This window comes from Mesoplodon densirostris, chromosome 15 (genome assembly GCF_025265405.1).
Source record: "Mesoplodon densirostris isolate mMesDen1 chromosome 15, mMesDen1 primary haplotype, whole genome shotgun sequence".
In the NCBI taxonomy this organism is placed as follows: Eukaryota; Metazoa; Chordata; class Mammalia; order Artiodactyla; family Ziphiidae; genus Mesoplodon; species Mesoplodon densirostris.
The window spans coordinates 9,706,415-9,720,248 of NC_082675.1; the positions used below are offsets into that span (position 1 = coordinate 9,706,415).

The window sequence follows — 13,834 nt, forward strand, 5'->3', positions numbered from 1 at the left end:
AGGATATACAATGGAGAAAAGACAGTCTCTTCAATAAGTGGTGCTGGGAAAACTGGACAGCTACAGGTAAAAGAATGAAATTAGAACACTCCCTAACACCATACACAAAAATAAACTCAAAATGGATTTGAGACCTAAATGTAAGACCAGACACTACAAAACTCTTAGAGGAAAACATAGGAAGAACACTCTTTGACATAAATCACAGAAAGATCTTTTTTGATCCACCTCCTAGAGTAATGGAAATAAAACCAAAAATAAACAAATGGGACCTAATGAAACTTAAAAGCTTTTGCAAAGCAAAGGAAACTACAAACAAGATGAGAAGACAACCCTCAGACAAATCTCAAAAATATATAAACAGCTCATGCAGCTCAATATTAAAAAAACAAACAACCCAATCCAAAAATGGGCAGAAGACCTAAATAGACATTTCATCAAAGAAGACATACAGATGGCCAAGAGGCAAATGAAAAGCTGCTCAACATCACTAATTATTAGAGAAATGCAAATCAAAACTACAATGAGGTATCAGCTCACACCAGTTAGCATGGGCACCATCAGAGAATCTACAAACAACAAATGCTGGAGAGGGTGTGGAGAAAAGGGAACCCTCTTGCACTGTTGGTGGGAATGTAAATTGATACAGCCACTATGGAGAACAGCATGGAGGTTCCTTAAAAAACTAAAAATAGAATTACCATATGACCCAGCAATCCCACTACTGGGCATATATCCAGAGAAAACCATAATTTAAAAAGACACATGCACCCCATTGTTCATTGCAGCACTATTTACAATAGCTAGGTCATGGAAGCAACCTAAATGCCCATCGACAGATGAATGGATAAAGAAGATGTGGTACATATATACAATGGAATATTACTCAGCCATAAAAAGGAACGAAATTGGGTCATTTGTAGAGATGTGGATGGATCTAGAGACTGTCATACAGAGTGAAGTAAGTCAGAAAGAGAAAAACAAATATTGTATATTAACGCATATATGTGGAACCTAGAAAAATGATACCGATGAACCAGTTTGCAGGGCAGAAATAGAGACACAGATGTAGAGAAAAAATGTATGGACACCAAGAGGGGAAAGCGGCGGGGGTGGCGGTGGTGGTGGTGGGATGAATTGGGAGATTGGGATTGACATATATACACAAATATATATAAAATAGATAACTAATAAGAGCCTGCTGTATAAAAAAATAAATAAAATAAAATTCAAAAATTCAAAAAAAAAAAAGTCCTGGGGCCGGGACTTCCCTGGTGGTCCAGTGGGTGCTCCCAATGCAGGGGGCCCGGGTTTGATCCCTGGTCATGGGGCTAGAGCCCACATGCTGCAACTAAGAGCCCGCATGCCTCAACTAAAAGATCCTGCATGAGGCAACGAAGATCCTGTGTGCTGCAACTGAGACACGGCGCAGCCAAATAAGTCAATAAATATTTTTTAATAAGTCCTGGGGCCAATGCTCATTGGGCAGAACTGTCCCATGTTGTTTCATGAACCTATCACTGTGGCTGGGGAGTCAGAATGTCCCCATTGGCCAGGCCTGAGTCACATGACTACTTCCAGAGTAGAGGCAGGCTATAGATCAAGGACTGGGGGAAAGACAGTTTCCCAAAGGAAAACTGTGCTTAGAAGAAGGAGAAAGTGAAAGCAACATCTTTTACTTCTCCCTGTAAACATGTCCAAGTCTCCTCCAACCTACAAATACAACAGAACAACAGCATCTCCCCTGAGCTTCTACAGATCACTCTCCTTCCTTTTGCGGCCAAACTTCTAGTCTACACAGGCTGCTCCATTTCCCAACTTTCTGTGCCCTCCTCAGTCCTGGATAACCAGGCTTCCAGCCCCACCAGTCCACTCAAAGTGCTCCAGCCATGGCCATCAGTGACCCAACACCCAGTGCAGTGGCCTTCCTTCTGTCCCTATCCTGCTTGGCCTCTTGCCTACATACTAAACCACTAACCACCATTTCCTGTTCCCCTGATAAGAGTGGTTTCTGGACATCTTCCCAACTGGCCCTCCTCTGACCTCTCAGGATGCTCTTTTTCTGTTTCTTTCACTCCTGCCCGACTGCCATTGTTCTCCAGGCTCTGTCTTAAGCCTTCACGTCATCTTACATCTACACTGTCTTCCAGGCATTCTTTCTTACACCCATAGCCTTGGCCGCACATGTACAATGATGAATCCCCCAGTCTTTCCTGCTCTGAGCTCTGGACCCATCCCATCAGTTGCCTGCTATTCATGTCCACCTAGAAGTCCTGCAGAACCTTCAGACCTGCATGTCCAAGATCACATGCATTACCCTTCCTGCTGGCCAGCATCACTTCACTCCCAAGTCTAGGTTGCCTGGGTTGAACACCAGTTCTACTCTTTGCTAGCTGGGTGATCATGGGCAAGTTATCTCACTTTTCTTTTTCTTTTTTTTTTTGGTCACACCGTGCGGCATGTGGGATCTTAGTTCCCCGACCAGGGATCAAACCCGTGCCTCCTGCATTGGAAGCACGGAGTCTTAACCACTGGACCGCCAGGGAAGTCCTCACTTTTCTTTCTGTCTCAGTTTCCTCATCTATAAAATGGAGGTGATAACAGTACCTAGCAAATAAGGTAATTTACACAGGTCAGAGGGTTAGGCCGTGGACATCTTTGAGGGCCCATCAACCTACATGTCACTCAAACAGGTGACACTGCTGCTCTAGGCATCTGGGCATCCCCTGCCGCTCTCAGGATCCACGAGGCACTTCCTCAAGGCTTAGCTCAAATTGCACTTCTCTTTCGTAGCTTCCCTTAACCCCCAAACTAGGTAGAATGAAGCACACCCTTTCTCCTGTTCCCAGAGGCTAGCATTTAATGACACTGAATCACAGTAGCTGGTTTACATGATCTGATCACTTGTTTGATCACTTGATGTGATCACTTGAAGTCTTTAGAGTAGGGACTTTTTTGTTTGACCATCTTTATTGCCCCAGGCTCCCAACACATAGCTCGTGGCATTTAATAGAGTGCAAAAATATATTTGCTGAATCCAACAACTGTTAGTGAAATGCATTAAGATTTCTTAAGTTCCGGTTTGTAGAGGGATGGCTTTACGGTGGATGTCAGCTGGGTCACCTTGCCCGGTGGATATTCCTGACCCCCTTGTTTGCATAACAGCTCCTGTCCATCCTTCCTCTGGGGACCCCCCTTCCCCACACAAGGTGGTTACGCGGCCCTATAGGCCACAGCACTCTGGGACGTGGCATAGGCCTGGCCAGTCAGAGCCGGAGTGATCATCCCAGATAGGGGTGTGTGGCCCAGACCGGGCTAAAGAGAATGAAGTCCTGGGATATTCCACAGAGGCTGGAGAGAGAAGGAGCCCCCCAGCTTGTGTGAGCAGCGCCTGGGGCTCTCTAGGGCCCTGAGGCTCCCATCCCCCTCCACCTGGAGGAAGCTCTCCAGCAGTCAGAGAGCTCTGGGCAGTGAGTGAGATGGTAGATGTGGGACAACAGTCCTGAAGGCCAGCTCCACCCCTGAAGTTGGCCTTGGTAAGAGCTAAGCAATTCTCTTTTCTGCTTCTGTCAGTTGGGGTTGGATTTCTGACACTTGTGCCTGAATTAATCTTGACTAATACAGGTTTTACCTTTGTAAGGATTCATGGTGTAACGCTCCGCGCACTATGGAAACCCAGCAACGGTGCCTTCCCACTGCCCTGAAGTGCCAGGCGTCTCCTCCTTTCACCTTTCCAGTCCTTCTCTTGAGGGAGTGATACTGATGATACTGATAGAGGTAGCATTCAAAAGTCTGGGAAGCAGGAATGAGGAGGGAAAGTAGTGAGTTCATCTCCTTTACAAATACTTTATGATGACCTGTGATGTGAGGGAAGGCCCTGAAGTGGCACCTTGGGGCACAGTATATTAATCAAGACTCTTTCAGTGACAGAAAATCAAGAGAACCTGGATTAAGAGAATAGGTAAATAAGGGAATGGAATGTATTGGCTTATGTAACTGCGAAGTCCAGGAGTAGGTCTGACTTCAGGCATAGCTGGATCCAGAAGCTCAGACAATGACATGAGGTATTGGCCCCTTTCTATCTCTCTCCTCTGCATTTTTCTGCATTGATTTTATTCTCGGGTGGTCTCTTCCCACATGGGAGAAAAGATGGTCACCAGCAGCCCCAAATGTATTTGTTACCAGCAAAGAAGGAATGCGTGGTATGTAGAGAGCAGTAACGTTAGAGAGTTGGAGACTCTATCAATTAGAAATGCTTTAGGACTTCCCTGGCAGTCCAGTGGTTGGGACTTTGCCTTCCAATGCAGGGGGTGCGGGTTCAATCCCTGGTCAGAGAGCTAAGATCCCACATGTCTCATGGCCAAATAAACCAAAACATAAAACAGAAGCAATATTGTAACAAATTCAATAAAGATTTTAAAAATGGTCCACATCAAAAAAAAAAAGAAAAAGAAAGAAAAAAAAAACAAAGAAATGCTTTAGGGTGTAAGTAATAAATAGGACACCCTACTGATGGGACTTAAATGATAAAGGTTTATTTATTGCATATATTAGTTGTCTGGAGATAAGTAATTCCAAGCTTGGTTCTCCCTGCATGCCAGGGGCCCAGGTTCTTTTTCTCTTTCTGCTCTGCCATCCTTAGCATGTCAGCAGCATTTTCCCTCTGGATCACAAAGTGGCTGCTGTGACGCCAAGCATCATATCCTCCCAATGCCTAGAGGCATTCTGAGAAGGAAGGAAGGGGTCAGAAGCAAAAACAGCTTTCTCATTTTCGTGTTTTTCATTTCAGGGGGTAACACCTTTTCCAGAAATCCCCAGCAGACTTCCTTCTCCATCACACTGGACGAAATAAAGTCACATGACCATCTCTGACCGATCTCTTGCACAGGGGAAGAGGATTGACATGATCAACTATGACCAATCATGATTCACCTCTTTGCTAAGAGAGCAGCACAGCTGTCCAGATATTCACCCTCTCTGAGTTTCTCGGCTGGTGAGTCGCATCCCCAGTCTTGGGGGGTGAGTCATGATCGTCCTCATGGAATGTGGGGGAAAGTCCCTGGGAGGGCTTCTGTACCAGGTGTTTGGTGAGGTTGTTGAGCTGCTCATTTAACCAATCCAGAACTTGACCTAACTCCATGCTCGTTTTGTGAAATAATCAATCCCCTTATTATATGAGGCATTTTGAGTTGGGATTCTATTACTTGCAGCTGGAGGCATCCTCACTATCCTCTAACTCAGGCAGAATTTGCTCGAGGCAATACTTTGCACACTTGCCTTAGGGCTCCAAAGACAGAGGGCACATGGCGGGCCAGCCGGCTCTGTCCTTCCAAGGTCCATCTCAACTGCAGCCTTGTCCCTAGAGACTTTCCTGGCATGCCCAGTCACAGTCATCCTGCCCTCTTCTGAATCCCACGGGATTTTTGTGCATTCTTCTCATTGCCCGTCCCGGATTCTGAAAGCACTGTACCTTCCTGGGGAGGAGCTAGGTGCCAGCATTATATGGGTGAACACGCCCGGTGCCTGCCTTCAGCTGTGTGAAGTCTGCTTGGGTTTACTCTGCCTGGCCTTTGTTCATTCATTCCTTCATTCATTGCTCCCAACAGTCCTGTGTTGAGGGGCTTCTCTGGGCCAGGCCTTCTGCAGATGGAGGAAAATGGTCCCCACCTCCAAAATGCATGCTGTCTAGCCTGGCCACCAGGGAGCAGGATAGGGGCCCCTAACACAGCCTGGAGGAGAATAGGGGTGGGGAAAGCTCTAACACAGAGACCACAGAAAGTGCCCACTGAGAACTTCCCTGGTGGTGCAGTGGTTAAGAATCCGCCTGCCAGTTCAGGGGACACGGGTTCGATCCCTGGTCCAGGAAGATCCCACATGCCGTGGGCCACAACTACTGAGCCTGCACTCTAGAGCCCGTGAGCCACAACTACTGAAGCCCGCACACTGCAACTATTGAAGCCCACACGCTCTAGGGCCCGTGCTCTGCAACAAGAGAAGCCACTGCAATGAGAAGCCCGTGCACCGAAACGAAGAGTAGCCGCTGCTCACCGTAACTAGAGAAAGCCCGCGCGCAGCAACGAAGACCCAATGCAGCCAAAAAAGAAAAAAAAAAAAGAAAGTGCCCACTGAGCTAAGACCTACTTTCTTTAATCCTCCCAAAAGTCATGTAAGGGGCAGACACTATTATCCATTTTGCAGGGGATGAAATCACTGTTAAGAGATGTCAAGTAACTTCCCCTAGATCACACAGCTAGACAGTAGCTGAGCTAGGACTTGAACCCAGACAGGCTAACTCCAGGCCCATGCACATAAGCTCTGCACCACACCGCCTGTTCAGGCTCGGTGGCCTACGTACCAGGTCTCTGCTCATCCACAGTGAGCTCCTTGAAGGCAGGGACCCCGTGCTGCTCGTCTGTGTCCCCCAGAGCACCTTGCACTTAGAGAGCACTAGCTGAATATTCAAGGAGATAATGTTATTTCCTGAATGTTAATATTGACTCAAGAGATCTCCTGTTTCTTCTCACATTTACTGAATTCACGCTAGGGACTTTACAGACTTTAACTCAATCTTCATACTGGCCCTAACAGGTATGTATTATTACTACCTGCCTTTTACAGAGATGGAAGTGAAGCACAGAGAGGGTAAGGAATTGAACCAAGTTCGCACAGCTGGTAAGGGGAGAAGCTGGGATTTGAACCCAGGTAGCACAGATGCTTAATAACTTATTTGTAATGATTATGCAAAACAGCTTCCTTGGAGGCTCACTTCATAGTAATGGTCAATTGGAAAGGGACTTTCTTAGGCAGGGAATGTGGGGGGCCATGGAAATTTGGAGGCGAGAGATCTGGGTTCTGATTCTAGCTCTGTGGTGTGATGAGGTGAAGTTTACTTTTATTCAGTCATTTTCTCCAGAAAACTAGGGACATAGTGAGGAGAGAGCATGAAGCCTGGCTTCAAGGAGTTTCCAGTCACTGGAAAGAGACAGGAAAAATGTATATACAGACAGAGAAATAAAACTATGGCAGGCTGTCTTACATGTTACGAAGGAAACAGAGTTGAGACAAAGAATAAAGCAAATGGCTGGGCCCAGGGTAGCTCGGGAGCACTCATTATCCAGCAGGTGGCAAGGGTAGGGGATGGCCTCTCTGAGGAGGGGGACAGCAAGGGGTGGCCCCAGTCCTTCAAAGGTGTATGGAGGGCCCTCTGCACAGCGAGAACAGCACAAGCAGAGGTGGGGAAATGCTGGGCAAGTCAAAGCCACATGCTATGGGTTGAAGTGTGTCCCTTTCAAACTCATATGTTGAAATTCTAACCCCCAGTACCTCAAAATGTAGCCTGGTTTGACATAAGGTTTCTATAGAGGTGATCAAGTTATTATTTTTTTTAAAGGTTTTTTTTTTTAATTAATTAATTAATTAATTTATCGGCTGCGTTGGGTCTTTGTTGCTGCGCACGGGCTTTCTCTAGTTGTGGTGAACGAGGGCTACTCTTCATTGCGGTGCACGGGCTTCTCATTGCGGTGGCTTCTCTTGTTGTGGAGCACGGGCTGTAGGTGCGCGGGCTTCAGGAGTTGTGGCACGTGGGCTCAACAGTTGTGGCTCGTGGGCTCTGGAGTGCAGGCTCAGTAGTTGTGGTGCATGGGCTTAGTTGCTCTGCAGCATGTGGGATCTTCCTGAACCAGGGCTTGAACCCATGTCCCTTGCAATGGCAGGCAGATTCTTAACCACTGTGCCACCAGGGAAGCCTGAGGTGATCAAGTTAAAATCAGGTCATTAGGGTGGATCCTAAACCGATTTATGACTAGTGTCTTTTTTTTTTTTTCTTGGCAGCATTGGGTCTTTGTTGCTGCACGCGGGCTTTCTCTAGTTGCAGTGAGTGGGGGCTACTCTTCATTGCGGTGTGCGGGCTTCTCCTTGCAGTCGTTTCTCTTATTGAGGAGCACGGGCTCTAGGTGCGCAGGCTTCAGTAGTTGTGGCACACGTGCTTAGTTGCTCTATGACATGTGGGATCTTCCTGGACCAGGGTTCGAACCCATGTCCCCTGCATTGGCAGGTGGATTCTTAACCACTGTGCCACCAGGGAAGTCCCATGACTAGTGTCCTTAAAAAGGGAAATTTGCAAACAGAGAAGCACCCAGAAGATGGGGGTAGGGCAAGAGCAGGATGATGCTTCTATAAGCCATGAACGCCCAAGACTGGCAGCAACACCAAGATAGGAGGGAATCCTGGAACCGAGCAGAAGGAACCGACCCTGTAGACACCTTGATCTCAGACTTTTGGCTTCCAGACTGTGAGCCAATACACTTCTGTTGTCTAAGCCATTCATTTTGTGGCACTTTGTTGCTGTGGCCCCAGCAAAGCAATACACCATGTACGTCTCACAGTAGCTGGGACGACAGAAAGGAGAGGGAGTGTGGTAGAAGGTGAGATGGGAAAGGCAGGTCAGGGCCAGATCACACAAGGCCTTTCAGGCTCAGGTAAGACTTCGGATCTTACTCTAAGATCCAGGAAAACCGTGGATTGGTTTTCAAACTGTCATAAGCGGAGAAGTGATGCTGTGTAGAGAATGCTTTGGAAGGGAGCAAAATAACAGCGGAAAGACCAGAAAGGAAGCCACTGCAATTATCCCAGTGAGAGAAGATGGTGGCTTGGATCAGATGGTGGCCACAGGGGTGGAGAAGACAGAAGAGGTTCCATAGGGACTTCCCTGGTGGTCCAGTGGTTAGGGCTCCGTGCTTTCATTGCCGAGGGTCCGAGTTCGATCCCTGGTCGGGGAACTGGGATCCCATATGCTGTGCAGCACAGCCAAAAAAAAAAGAAGAGACATCTGAAGGCCAGGTCCATCTGGATGTGTTGATGGTTAGTGAGGGGGAAAGAGAAGGGAGGAATCAATGGCGACGCCTGGATGGATGAAGATGGTTTTTTGTTTGTTTGTTTGGGCCACGCCTCATGGCTTGCGGGATCTTTGCTCCCGGATCAGGGATCAAACCTGGGCCCTTGGCAGAGAGTGTGGAGTCCTAACCACTGGACCGCCAGGGAATTCCCGGGGATGGTTCTTATTCTGAGTCAAAGACCAGATGTGGGAGTCGGGGGGAGATTTGTGGAGGAGAATGAAAGAATTCCTTTCAAACACGTGAAGTTTGAGATAACGGATGCAACATCCCAATAGAGATATAAAGCAAGCAGGTGGATCTGTGAGTTCTGAGCTCAGAGCAGGGTCTAGGCTGGAGGTAGAAATTTGGGGATTTGACTGCATCAAGGTGGTCTTTCACATCACAGGAGTTGGTGAGCTCACCTAGAGAGAGAGGAGAAAGAATAGGAAGGCCAGGATTGAGCCCTGAGAATCCCCTACTTCGGAGGGGCTGGTGTGACTGAGGTGGAGGCCTGATTGCTGATGTGAGGGAGAAATTAAGGCCTTGGGGCTGCCGGGCTGGTCCAGGAGACCAGGGAGGGCCTTCCTGAGGAGGCGGCAGTTAAAATCGGTTGACTGCACACATAGGGGCTGGCCGGGGGAAGGTGTAGCTGCTGGAGGAAACAGAAGCACAGAGCAGGGGGTTAGTTTCATGAAGTATCACAGACTGAGGGGCTTGAAACAACAGAAGTTGATTCTCTCATGGTTCTGGAGGCCAGAGGTCTGAATCAAGCATTTTTGGCACACAGTAAATCATGAGGCGTTCTCCAGTGATCCAACCTAAAACAGCCCTTCCCTCCTATCTCCTTATACGCTTTCATTTTTCCTCCTAGCACTTACTGTTTTGTTTTGTTTTGGCCACTCTGCACAGCTTGTGGGATCTTAGTTCCCCAACCAGGGATTTGAACCCGGGCCCTCGGTAGTGAAAGCGTGGAGTCCAAACCACTAGACCACCAGGGAACTCCCATCCTAGCACTTACTGTTATCTGAAACTTTACCCAACTTTGTTTGTTTTTAGGGTGGCAATGCCTGGGACTGTTGTATTCACCATCATATCCTCAGAACCTAGACAGTATCAGGCACTTAGTAGGCCCTCTAATTACTGAAAAAACAAATAAACCATAAAAAAAGAATATGTATAGAAAATCTTGGAAGAAACAATGATTTCCTGTGTTGAGATAAGGGTACTTTTAATTTTCCTCTTTCTATTTTTCTGCTTTAAAAGTAAAACATGCTATTTGGGAGGAGATGGAAATGTTTTACATCTTGATTCGGGTGGCAGTTACACAGATGTATACAATTGTCAAAACTCATCCAACTGAATGCTTAAAGGCTGCATTCTGTTATATGTTAATTACATCTCAATAAAAATTAAACATACAAACAATATACTCATGTATTTTAATAAATTTATTTATTTTATTTTATTTATTTTTGGCTGCATTGGGTCTTCGTTGCTGCGCATTCTCTCTAGTTGCGGCGAGCGAGGCTACTTTTCGTTGCAGTGCGCAGGCTTCTCATTGCGGTGGCTTCTCTTGTTGTGGAGCACAGGCTCTAGGCACGCAAGCTTCAGTAGTTGCGGCACACAGTCTCAGTAGTTGTGGCTCTCAGGCTCTAAAGCACAGGCTCAGTAGTTGTGGTGCACAGGCTTAGCTGCTTCGCGGCATGTGGGATCTTCCTAGACCAGGGCTCAAACCCGTGTCCCCTGCATTGGCAGGCGGATTCTTAACCACTGCGCCACCAGGGAAGTCCCCTACTCATGTGTTTTAGAAGAGAAAGCTCCTACTATTGTTGTACAGCAGTTAGAATATATAATTGTAAGCAGGATAAGTAGAAATAAGTGAAGATGTGAGTTACATAACAAAAATTGGTATTGAATCTCTATCATAAATTAAGTTTGGGGACTTCCCTGGTGGTCCAGTGGGTAAGACTCTACGCTCCCAATGCAGGGGGCCTGGGTTTGATCCCTGGTCAGGGAACTAGATCCCACATACATGCTGCAACTAAGAGTTCACATGCCACAACTAAGGAGCCCACGTGCCGCAACTAAGGAGCCCATGTGCCACAACTAAAGATCCTGCATGCCACAACTAAAGATCCTGCAACCTGCAACAAAGATCCCACATGCCACAACTAAGACCCGGTACAGCCAAAATAAATAAATAAATAAATAAATAAACTAAGTTTGACTTGTTATAATATAAAAGAAGAAATAAAGAAAAAGCTCTTATAGAATATAAGAATATAGAATGGATAAACAAGGTCCTATTGTATAGCACATGGAACTATATTCCATATCCTGAGATAAACCATAATGGAGGGACTTGCTTGGTGATGCAGTGGTTAAGAATCTGCCTGCCAATGCAGAGGACATGGGTTCAATCCCTGGTCCAGGAAGATCCCACATGCTGTGGAGCAACTAAGCCCATGCACCACAACTACTGAGCCTGTGCTCTAGAGCCTGCGAGCCACAACTACTGAGCCCACGTGCTGCAACTACCAAAGCCCACACACCTAGAGCCCGTGCTCTGCAACAAGAAGCCACCACAATAAGAAGCCCGCGCATCATGATGAAGAGTAGCCCCTGCTCGCCACAGTAAGAGAAAGCCCACATGCAGCAATGAAGACCCAACACAGCCAAAAATAAATAAATAAAATAAGTAAATTTATTTAAAAAAACATAATGGAAAAGAATATTTTAAGGGCTTCCCTGGTGACATTGTAAATCAACTATACTTCAATTAAAACAAAACAGAAAAAACTCTTGGAAATATTTGTGCACAGACACATATACCAGTCTATACCTGCCAAATTAACACTGCTTTATAATACCCCTCAGTAGTTTATAAAAATCTTGTTCTAGGCTTTCTCTTTCCCCTATTTATTCTGTAATAAATTGAAGCCACAAATTAAGCTGATCCCTCCAGAATCTAAAGTTGCCAGTTAGCCTGTTTATGCCTGTTGGACTGTGCCTTTGGGGGCAGTAACTGAGTCTACACGCTCAAAGAAAGGACTCTTTAGGGTCTACATAGTTTTGTTCCAGAAGCAGCTTTTCCAGCTGGGGAAGCACCTCGGCTCCCATGAAGCTCCATATGAAAGAACTGAGACGTCAGCTTACTTGCTTGGTGTGGCCTGGACCCTGAGTCCCCCAGGGTGAAGGGCCACGACAGGCAATTTCCCAAAGGCGGCCCTCAGGTGTAGCAGGGGAAGCAGTGGCGTTGTTTTCTTCCTCCTTCTTTATCAGCTCTGGCTCAGGCCCTGCTAAAGTGGGAGAGAGCCAGGGAGAAGTCAGAAAGTTCCACGAGGAGAGGGGAAGGCTTGCAGAGGGTGGGCGTGCATAACTGCTGTCCTCACACAGAAGTAATCTTAACTCAGTACTCTGCTCTTTTCCCAGAGCGATCACAAAACAGGAACTGGGGGCTGTCCTTTGTTCCCAAGTTCCAGTGTTAGGGGAGCAGCAGAGCAGAGTGGTGAGGAGACCAGATTTTGGGATCAGACAATGCTGAGACGGGGCACTACCCTTTTCATGTGTTTCAGTCAAGTCAGTGCTGAAATATCCCCCACTGAGCCTTAGTTTCCTGATTTGTAAAATGGGATAACTCTACCTACCTTACAGACTGGTGTTGAGTACAAGGAAAGCACTCAACGCAGTAACTGTAGTTTGGTACGTGGTTTGGACTTCAACAAATGCGAGCTTGCCTTGGAATCAAACGCCTCGACAAAGACAGGACTTGCTTCCGCTTCTAATTCTTGGCAAGAGCAAGATGACTCTATCAGCTTTGGATCCTACCAAAGAAAACAGAGATCTGGGGTCTGCCCCTCTGGATTGTGTACTTGAGGTAACCAGGGCTGGAAAACGGGTCTCTCAAGGGGATGTTCTTTTAGGTTTTTTCTAGTCTACTTGGGTTCACACAAGCAAACAATAATCCAATCAGGGTTCTGTGGCATCAGTTACCTCCCTTCCCACAAGAATGTTCTCTCAGAAGGTGAAAGAAAAGTGTTTTTAAGAGTTCACCAAAAAGGCAGCCCTTTCCTGCGGGCTAACGGAGAAGAGAGACGCTGCTTAGTGGGGCTTATGTTTCTGGGATTATTCTGGTTCTGAAAAGCAGCAGAACATCCTTATTTACAACTCTGAGGGGCAGTGGGGCCCCAGGGAGAGGAGATCCCGGCATACAGGAAAAAAAAGGAACAGGAGAGAGCTTTAGCCTGACTGTGGCCAAGCAGAGCCAGGAATCTCGCCAAAGAGAAAGTGCAGCATTGGCAGCAACCGAGAGATCCTGTACAGACTTTTAGGAAAGATTCTGGGCCACAGCACGGGGCCTCCTCAACCGGGCCAGGAGAATCTGGCGGCAGCCCCCAGCCTGGGCCTGTTCCCACGTAATTGAAGTTGAATGTGCTGGGGGGAGGGCGCCGGAGGCTGCAGAATCTCCGCGTCCACAGTTGGCCCTGTTTGGGATCAAGGCCAGTCAGTGTTGATTTTGCGCAGCCTGGAAACAAATGAAACGAAGGCTGTTTTCCTGAGGTGTGCGTTTTGAAAGGAGGCTTTTCATTTGTTTCCCCAAGGACAGGTGGAGGGGTGGGGGAGAGTTGTGACGTGGCTCTTCTGTTGCAGTCCCTTTGGCAAATGGTTTTGGGCTCATAGTTTCCGAGTGAGCATAAACTCATCAGAATGTGTGAGTGGGCACAGCTACGATGAGGGCTAGGTCCTTCACAAAAGATAGTTCCTGGAAAATGCTGCTGGAGGACCCGCTGGCTGTGTGTAATAAGTCCCAATTCACTCTCCACTGGAGTGTTTCCAAGCGAGCAACTCTCCTGATTCCTTCTGAAATTTTCCATTTCTTCTTCAGTTATAGGTCTTTCTCCGTGATTTGTTCTTCTGCCCAGAAATTAGTTTGCGTTCTTTTTCAGTTCGCGCCGCAGCCT

The 13,834-nt window shown here is 47.1% G+C and overlaps 1 long non-coding RNA gene across 1 annotated transcript in view; it reads left to right on the top strand.

Annotated features, from left to right (window-relative positions):
• The window catches only part of LOC132502412 (uncharacterized), a 42,016-nt gene that overhangs the window by 21,025 nt on the left and 7,157 nt on the right, over positions 1-13,834 (top strand). The window contains exon 2 of the long non-coding RNA XR_009534488.1: positions 4,790-4,993. This is a non-coding gene — a long non-coding RNA (uncharacterized LOC132502412). The remainder of the gene's footprint in view (positions 1-4,789; positions 4,994-13,834) is intronic.